Raw genomic sequence first — 9,373 nt, forward strand, 5'->3', positions numbered from 1 at the left:
TGCTCACTTGACACCGTGTCTAGATCGCGTCAAGGCGCGTCACGAGGGTGATGACCCGGCCCTTGCTCATTTAACACCATACCCGGGTTCCGACATGGCATGTCACTAAGAGGATTACGCCCCAACAGGATTTTTTGGGTTTCATCTCCATAAAAGTGGCTAAGTTTTTACATTGGCTCACCGCGCCTAACATAACCCTCCTCCTTTACCAGGGCTTGGGACCTGCTATGTTGGGACACCAAAGGCGCCCCACTATAGGCGGAGTTCTTGTATTATCTTTTATATAAACTAAATAAATCCTGTAAGGTAACTCCTACTAGTACTACTAAATGCTTTATCATGTTATTATAAATAAAAAATCATTTAGCGTATAGTGTGATGTTCAGTCTTAGAACCATAGAGATAGGCGAGTGTGTTAGAATAAACTACTGCTTTCCTTGTGTGAACACAGCAAGGGAAGGCAGCCCCGAAAAGGCCCCCTGCTGTGATACTGTAGCCGCTTTAGGTGCAGGCGCCGCACGGCTCACCTGCAGCACTGTAGCCACATGTAGAGGCCAGCACAGAGTCAACCCTGTATGTTATCTAGTCACTGTTGCAGCAGGGTAGCTATACTGGGACTAGATGGATAGAGTTGTATAAATAGACTACCACAGCAACTCAGTAAAGAGAGTTTAGATTTGCCATCTCTCATATAGGGCTTCGGCCAACGCTGGTGTCTTGTACTATGTGTATATGCTCTGTTCTCCCTCTTCTTCAACCTCTAGCTATAGTGTGTGGGGACGAACAACGCTTGTTCATGGTCGGCTTAGCTAGTGGGTGCTTGGCAACACTAGCGAGTGCTCGGCAAGACCGGTGAGTGGTTCACTCACCTACACTGGTGATCCTATGGGCTAACAAGTGGTATCGGAGTCATACAAGCGTCGTCGCCAGACAAACCACTGGCGATGATGGGCGGTTCGGAGATGGGCGACAGCAGTGGCACTGCTGTGGCTGCCCAGCCATGACCGGATGTCGTTGTTCACACGGTGCGGGAGGTCATTGGCACCAGTTGGCCAACGCTGACTCGCACCAACTATGGAGAGTGGTCGGTGACCATGATAGTCAAGCTTGGAGCCCGGTGGCTCTAGAATGCTGTTGACAAGGGCACCGACAATAAAGAAGATGACATGTCAGCGTTGGAGGCTATACTCGCTGTTGTACCAGTGGAGTACAGGGAGCCGTTGGGGGCGAAGAGCTCTGCTAAGGAGGCGTGGGAGGCTATTGCGGCGATGCACGTCGATTCTGACCGCGCAAAGAAGACGATGGCCCAGCTTCTGAAGTAGGAGTATCCCATCCTCAAGTTCAAGGATGGTGAAATGGTGGAGGACTTCTCCCTCTGCATGCAGACGCTCATCAGCAAGCTGAAGAGCCATGGCGTCACCATCGACGAAGAGGAGGCGGTCTCCAAGTACCTCCACTCCATGCCAGCAAAGTACATCCAGATAGCTCTCTCCATAGAGACGATGCTGGACTTGTCCACCCTCACTATTGAGGATGTGACAGGCCGTCTGCGGGCGGTGGAAGAGCGCTTGGAGCAGGCGATAGCAACAAAGGACAGCGGGAAACTCCTGCTGATGGAAGAGGAGTGGGCTGCTCGAAGGAACTTTGGGAAGGCAGCCTCCTCCAGCCGAGGTGGCGATGGCAAGCGCCCTAGCAGGGCTTCTTCAGAGAAGAAGCAGGTCGACCCCAACGCCTGTCGGTGCTGTGGGAAGATGGGCCATTAGGCACGAGAGTGCCCAAATCGCAAGCAGGAGAAGAAGGCTGAGGCTCATCTGGCGCAAGCTAATGATGAGGATGAGGCCACTATCCTAGTGGCGACATTCTGTGCACTGCACGACATCGAGGCCAAGGAGAAGGAAGAGGCGACAATGGTGGAAGGACCTAGGAAGGCCCTGAAGACAGTCAACCTCGACGAACCACGTGCCCAAGTCCACCTTGGATGTGTGGGCGCCGACCAGGTGTAGCGAGGTACTGATCAAGGACAGAGTCCTTAGGATCAGAGACCGGGAGCAACGACTTCTCGCCAAGGTGAAGAGGTCCCTGAACCGGTTGTATCTGCTCGACCTGAAGGTAGAGCAGGCGGTGTGCCTAGCGGCAAGGCACTCCGAGGAACCGTTGATGTGGCATGCCTGGTTCGGACATCTCAGCTTCGACACGCTTGGTTGGCTGGAGAAGATGGTCCGAGGGCTACCCCACATCAAGCACGGAGGCAAGCTGTGTGACAGCTGCCTGGCCGGGAAGCAGAGGAGGCTACCATTCCCAAAGGTAGCCAAGTATCACGCGATGGACGCTCTCGAGCTCATCCACGGCGACCTCTGTGGGTCGATCACACCTGCTACAAATGGTGGTCGGCGGTACTTCCTCCTGCTCATGGATGATTGCAGTCGCTACATGTGGCTGCAACTCCTAATGAGCAAGGATGAAGAGGAGGCGGCGATCAAGAAGTTCAAGATGCGCGTGGAGGCCGAGAGCGGCAAGAAGCTCCGCGTGCTAAGGACTGATCGCGGCGACGAATTCACTTCGGTGGAGTTCGCTGCGTACTGCGCGAATCAGGGTGTGATGCGACACCACACCGTGCCGTACTCGCCACAACAGAATGGCATGGTGGAGCAACGGAACCAGATGGTGGTCAGCATGGCTCGATCCATGATGAAGGCCAAAGGCATGCCGGCAAGGTTCTAGGGTGAGGCGGTGACTACGGTGGTGTTCATCCTCAACCGTGCTCCGACCAAGGCCCTGACAGGCAAGACGCCGTTCGAAGCTTGGTATGAGCGCAAGCCGAGCGTGTTCTTCCTCCGGACATTCGGCTGCATCGGCCACGTCAGGAAGACGAAGCCAAACCTCACCAAGCTGGAGGACAGGAGCACACCCATGGTGTTCCTGAGCTACGTGGAGGGTGCCAAGGCATACTGGCTCTACGACCCACGTGGAGACAAGGTGTTTGTCTTGCGCGACGTCGTGTTCGATGAGAAGGTGGCTTGGGACTAGAGCAGTCTGAGCACGGGGGAAGCTGGCGGCTTCACCAGCACCTTCGTCGTCGAGCATTTGTTCATCCATGGTGGTGGAGACACTGGGGAAGAGGTGCCGAGCACTCCGGGAGGAGTGCCGAGCACTCCGGGAGGAGTGCCGAGCACTCCTGGGACAGTGCCAAGCACTTCGGGAGGAATGTCGAGCACTTCGGGGAGGTGTGTCGAGCACTCCTGGGGCAGTGCCAAGCACTTCGGGAGGGATGCCGAGCACTCCTGGAGGGATGCCAAGGGCCGGGGGAAGGAGGAGCTTGTCATCGGTGTGTATGTGGATGACTTGATCGTCACTGGCGCGCGCACGGAGGACATCAACAGCTTCAAGCGCGAGATGGCGGCTCGTTTTCGAATGAGCGATCTCGGCGCACTCTCCTACTACCTCAACATCGAGGTGAGACAGGGGAAGGAGGAACTCACGCTCGGTCAGAGCGTGTATGCCTCCAAGCTATTGGAGCGGAGCGGCATGGCGGAGTGCAAGCCATGCGTGACTCCGATGGAGGAGCGACTGAAGCTAACGAAGGCCTGCACCGCGGCGAAGGTGGATGCAACACTATACCAGAGCATCATCGGCGGTCTACGCTACCTAGTCCACACGAGGCCGGACATTGCGTTCGCCGTGGGCTACGTTAGTCGCTTCATGGAGAATCCCAGAGAGGATCACTGGGCTGCGGTGAAGCGACTACTACGCTACATCAACGGGACGGTGGATCAAGAGATCATCTTTCCCAAGACCGGCGGGAGTAGGCTGCAACTCACTATGTTCAGTGATGCAGACATGGCGGGGGACATCGATGGACGACGGAGCACCTCTGGCGTGCTCATCTTCCTCGGGTCGGACCCAATTTCATGGCTGTCGCTGAAATAGAAGGTGGTGGCGCTATCTACGTGCGAGGCAGAGTATGTAGCGGCGGCCTAAGCAACGTGCCAAGTTGTGTGGCTGTGCTGGCTACTGAGCGAGCTGACCGGCGTGGAAGCTCACCTACCAGCACTGATGGTGGACATCCAGCCGCCATCGCCCTTGCGAAGAATCCGGTTCTACACGACCGGAGTAAACACATCGACGTGAAGTTCCACTTCCTTAGGGACTGTGTCGATGGAGGCCAGATCGTCATCGAGTTCGTTGAAACTGGTCGGCAACTCGCGGACGTCCTCACCAAGCCGCTTGGACGTCTTCGACTCACGGAGCTGAAGGAGATGATCGGCATGGAGGGGGTACAAGGGATAGCAGTAGGTTTAGGGGAAGAATTGTTAGAATAAACTATTGTTTTCCTTGTGTGAACATAGCAAGGGAAGGCGGCGCCGAAAAGCCCCCCTGCTGTGATACTGTAGCCGCTGCAGGTGCAGGCACCACACGGCTCATCTGCGGCACTGTAGCCACATGTAGAGGTCGGCGCAGAGTCAGCCTTGTATGTTATCTAGTCACTGTTGCAGCAGGGCAGCTGTACTGGGACTAGATGGATAGAGTTGTATAAATAGACTAACACGGCAACTTAGTAAAGAGAGTTCAGATTTGCCATCTCCCATACAGGGCTGCGCCCAACGCTGGTGTCTTATACTGTGTGTATGCTCTGTTCTCTCTTCTTCAACCTCTAGCCATAGTATATGGGGACGGACAACACTTGTTTGTGATCGGCTTAGCTAGTGGGTGTTCGGCAACACTAACGGGTGCTCGACAAGACCGGTGAGTGGTTCACTCACCTGAGCCGGTGATCCTGTGGACTAACAGCGAGATGCCATTGCTCGGCTTTCTCAACCACCCTTTTGAACAATGAGGCAGGTGAGATTCGATGCTGACACGTTCCTAAATAAACGATCATACAATAGCAAACGAAGAACATGAACCATGGGACTCAATATACTCGACCACACAACAGTACAACCAGACCACAAGTTCAGCACAACGTCAAACCACACAAGTTGGACATACTACAACAGTAAGACAAACATATTGTGACAGCAACAACAAAACACATTATTTTCCTTCCTTTCTGCTTCAGATTGATCTATTGTAGTTTCTTCGCAACAAATGCAAATAAGAACCTCAAGTGGATATAACATAGGTCACTTGGTTCCAACAGTATTCTTCACAGCCAAACAGCTCCAAACTGAACATTTACAGAACAGTATCATCGTACAGCTCCACTGTAGCAGCACAGATTACAGTTCAAGCACATATAGCGTATTAGCACAACATGCTTGTCACAGTAGAACTAAAACCAAGCGTTTTCAAAACTATCACTTTATGCTATATAGCCTACCATGATTAACCTTTTCGTTCAATAGAAAACGCTAAGAATGGCAGGGAGCCTCTTATCCATCACTTTTCGTGCTATATCTTGCTCATAGTTTGACTTGGATAGAAGGACCAAGGACAGCCAGTGATCTAAGAGATAAAAGCTGATCTATATATACTGCACAAAACGCTGTTGCATCCATCTGTATGAATGTATCTCCAATGCAAAGAATCAATGTTACTCCTTCTGTTCTTTGATGTACAATTTGTATTCATTTTCTTCTTTTAGGGAGTGTTGAGCGATAGTTCAACCTGCAAAGGAAACAAGAAATTTTAATTGGAAAATTAGAAACTCAAAAGAAATTAGGCATGAAGCCAATAACATGACCTAACTAAGACATGCAGATACCAGTTGCAAATGAAAGGAGTTTAGCACAATAACTGTTGACATCAACGCTGGTGTGATATTATTTACTTGCCTGAGCTTTTGAAGAACCATCTGGCATAGCCATACAATGATGGCCTCTCGGGTCTCGGCGTAGCAGCCTCAAGATCCCACCTCCTGGACCATGTGTCCGTTTCGCTGTGTCCACTTGATGCCAGGGTCTCTGTGACATGCCTCGAAGTCACCGGCAACCCCATCTCAGAAGAACAGCTGCTGGAGCACCCACTCCAGCTGCCAGAGAGCGTGGCCAAAGATCTCAGCCACCCGATAGAGCCCCTGACAGCCTCTGGCACCTCCTTACCATCTGGAACTTGCAGCGGCTTCTGTACCTTAGCGCAATCTGAGTCATTGTCAAGTCGGCCACTCGAGCCCTGGCTCAAACTTCCAGTGGTGCGCCATGAGGACACTGGCACAACCGCTGCAGTGGCACGATCGCTGGAGCATCCTCTCCAGCTGCCAGATAATCTGTCCAGGGAAGGGCGCAGCCACCCATGAGATCCTCCAACAGCCTCTGCTACTGCCTCGCCAGGTGAAGTCAGCATTAGCATCTGAGACTCAATGTCGTATTCAACTGAGCAGAAGGTCGGAGCAACTTTAGTCTTGTTAGAGCCAGGCATGGTGATAGAGGCATGGCAGGACGGGCAGCATGACGGTGTGGTGCGGCGTAGCCAGCTGATGATGCATGACTGATGGAACATGTGCGAGCACACTGGCAGTATGAGGAGCACATCAGTAGGTAGAAACTCTTTGCACATTGCACAATCGCTCCCAGGCTTCATCGGCACTGCATGGTAGCGAGAGCAACTCCAATATCAAACGCTCCACCTCTGGAAGATACGGCGCCGATGGCACCAGTGTGTCCATCCCACCCTTTCGCATCTCAGCAGAGACAGGCATGGATGCTACCAGTTCAGACCCCTTCACTGGCACTTCTGCAGAATGTGCCACAGACGACACAGCTGAGGCAGCTGCTGATGCAGCTGACCGCATTCCAGACTCAGAACTGCAGCAAGAGAGGGATGAGCTGGACAAGCGGCCCTGGCGACGGAGACAACCTCGGCGCAGGAGCACGACGCAAGTAATCAAGGTGATTGTGGCAATTACGACAATGAAAATAATGGCAACACTGGCCCCAATCGATGAAGACTGTGGGTCTGATGCCGGCAGACTTGGTGATCCTGTAAACACCGAAGGCAGAGGTGGAGGTGGGAGAACAGGGCCTGGAAGCATATCTGCAAAATTAAAACACAACAACTGTGCTTAATAAGGCAAAGATATTCAAATACGGATATAATCCGTTCTCGAAAAAAAATAAGGCAAAGATATTCTGCTAATTCAATAAACTTAGTAAATGGAGATTATAGCAAACATATAATAATCCAACAACCAATGGAAGGTAAAATGTAACCAAGCATGTTGTGGACGCTTGTATTTTGCTGGATCAATCTGCATGTTGCACAAAGAAAGAGCTTGGTCTGGAATTGACATCCCTTCCCTTTTGATAAGACTGACATGTTTCATGCTTCAACTTTGGTCACAGCGAGAAAGGGAATACAGTTTGGTTCTGGTTCTCAAATTGGATTTAAGTGAGTGCACCTAGAAACATTGGTCCACTGCTATTCGAAAAGGCAAAGAGGAAGAAAATCTCGGTGGTAATAGCTCTGAAAAACAAATGGTGGGTTAGGCAAGTACTTCCAGTATCTATCAACACCGGTTGAGACACAAGAGTTTGTATTACTCTGGGAAGCTATTGGTAGGATCCAGAGATTTAGAGATTCAAGGTCAAATAAGCTAGCGATAGACATCTCACAGGGTATATACAACCTGCAGTGTGTATCTAATACAATTCATGTGGGGACTCTAATAAACTTAGTATCAGCCCAATTTGGTGGCCCAAGGGTGCAACCAGAATGTAATTTTTTCTCTTGGAATTATTGCTTAAAAAGATTTTGACTGCTGAAAACCTAAAAAGAACATGGCTAGCGAAATAACCCTATTTGCATATTGTGTACCTCTGTGCCAGAGACTTCCACGAACTTGTGCAAAGACCGTCCTTAAACAAGACAGGTATGGGATACCTTGCTACACAGGAGCAACCTATCTGTGCTACAGAACATCAACCATGGTGGATTAATTTGTAGTTGGTGGTGGAGATGCAGGGCAAAGATTGTTAAGGCTATGAGTAGGAATTTTGATGGCATGGTGATATTCTTCTGGTTGAATATCTGGAATAAGCGCAATTGGAGGACCTTTCACCAGCTCAACAAAGTAGCCTCTGGAAGTTGCGTTCTTGATTAAGGAGTCGGTTCATCAATATAGTTTAGCTATGTCAAAGTTTACTCATGGTGTGTAACTTTTCTGTCTCTTTTGGTAGTTTGTGTGGGCCTTTTCTCTCGTTTTGATGTCGCTGTCTCTCTTGGTTTCGCCAGTCGGGGTGGAGGAAAAAGTTGCAGTGGTGCAAGTGTTGTTTTCTATATATATTTTTTTTGTTTTATTCTTCTACGAATAAAAATAGAAGTTAACCTCTTGCGGGCAGCGTGAGCATACTACAAAATTTGAAATGCAGCAACCTGATCCCCCTGCACCACCGCCCCCCAGCCCCCCACCCGGTAACCACCGAATGAAAATTTGTCATCTACTATACCTAAATAGGAGAACCCCACCATCACATTTCTCTGCGATTCCATGAAGCCACATCATCTGGGCCCACTTCTCTTCTCCTTTGGTCAAGGCAGCTGATTGGTCATCAAGATGACCTGCACTAGCATCTGTTCTAATTCTGTGTCCATCCGCAAGAGCCCCTCAATGTTACGTTTCTTCTCCTTCCAAAAGAAAACGGTCAGGCACCAAGCCACTAATTAAGCAGGTTTCTCCTTCCCAAAGAAAACTGGTCAGACACCAATCCATTAATTAAGCAAGGCCCTCCACTTCGTGAAGGCCTTATTAATCACCCTCCAGGCCTCCACATAAAGCTGTTGTCCGATCATCTCCTATAATCGTTGATCGGCCTGGCCTATTTATCAGAAGAGCGATAGAGCATCCCAGATTTGCTTCCATGTACGCCATTACGCACTCTACATGACCTTGATGCCCAGCTGTGCTTGCGCAATGCATGCACCAACTGGTGGTGGCTATCCATGACAACGGCGATGTGACCATCTCTCCACCTTGCAGTCGCACAGCACTAATTACTTTATCATTGTCTCACAGCACCAATTACCTCATCATCGCAAAAACTGCAGCCATGTTTCGCTCCAATCGTGGTCATCCCCAATCCAAGCATTCTATGAAGCTAGTCGGGACTGCCTTCTATTATTAGGAGATCCACCGTCATGAGCTCTATCCAGGTATTTTCTCTCTTTCATGGATGCATGATCTCAATAGTGTTGTTAATTTATTTAAACCAAGTAGTATCCTACGACCTACGCACAGGAGCACTTTGGAAGTGTTATGCCATTCTGCATCTGTATAATATGGAAATTATGAAGTGAGACTATTTTCTACATTCCCTCCATCATTAACTTTCATCTCTGTTTGTTATGTTGTCTTCTAGATGATGCAAGCCCTATAATGCATTGAAGGATACAAATATCCAATTGGACTGGGGTATCTACTCAATCTCAGTCATATAAA

At 50.2% G+C, this 9,373-nt stretch overlaps 1 pseudogene; it reads right to left on the reverse strand.

Annotated features, from left to right (window-relative positions):
• Positions 1–5,602: 5,602 nt before the first annotated feature.
• LOC136510702 (RING-H2 finger protein ATL16-like) lies at positions 5,603–6,970 on the reverse strand (annotated as a pseudogene).
• Between the last annotated feature and the right edge of the window lie 2,403 nt (positions 6,971–9,373).

The sequence above is a fragment of the Miscanthus floridulus genome, chromosome 16 (genome assembly GCF_019320115.1).
Source record: "Miscanthus floridulus cultivar M001 chromosome 16, ASM1932011v1, whole genome shotgun sequence".
NCBI lineage: Eukaryota > Viridiplantae > Streptophyta > Magnoliopsida > Poales > Poaceae > Miscanthus > Miscanthus floridulus.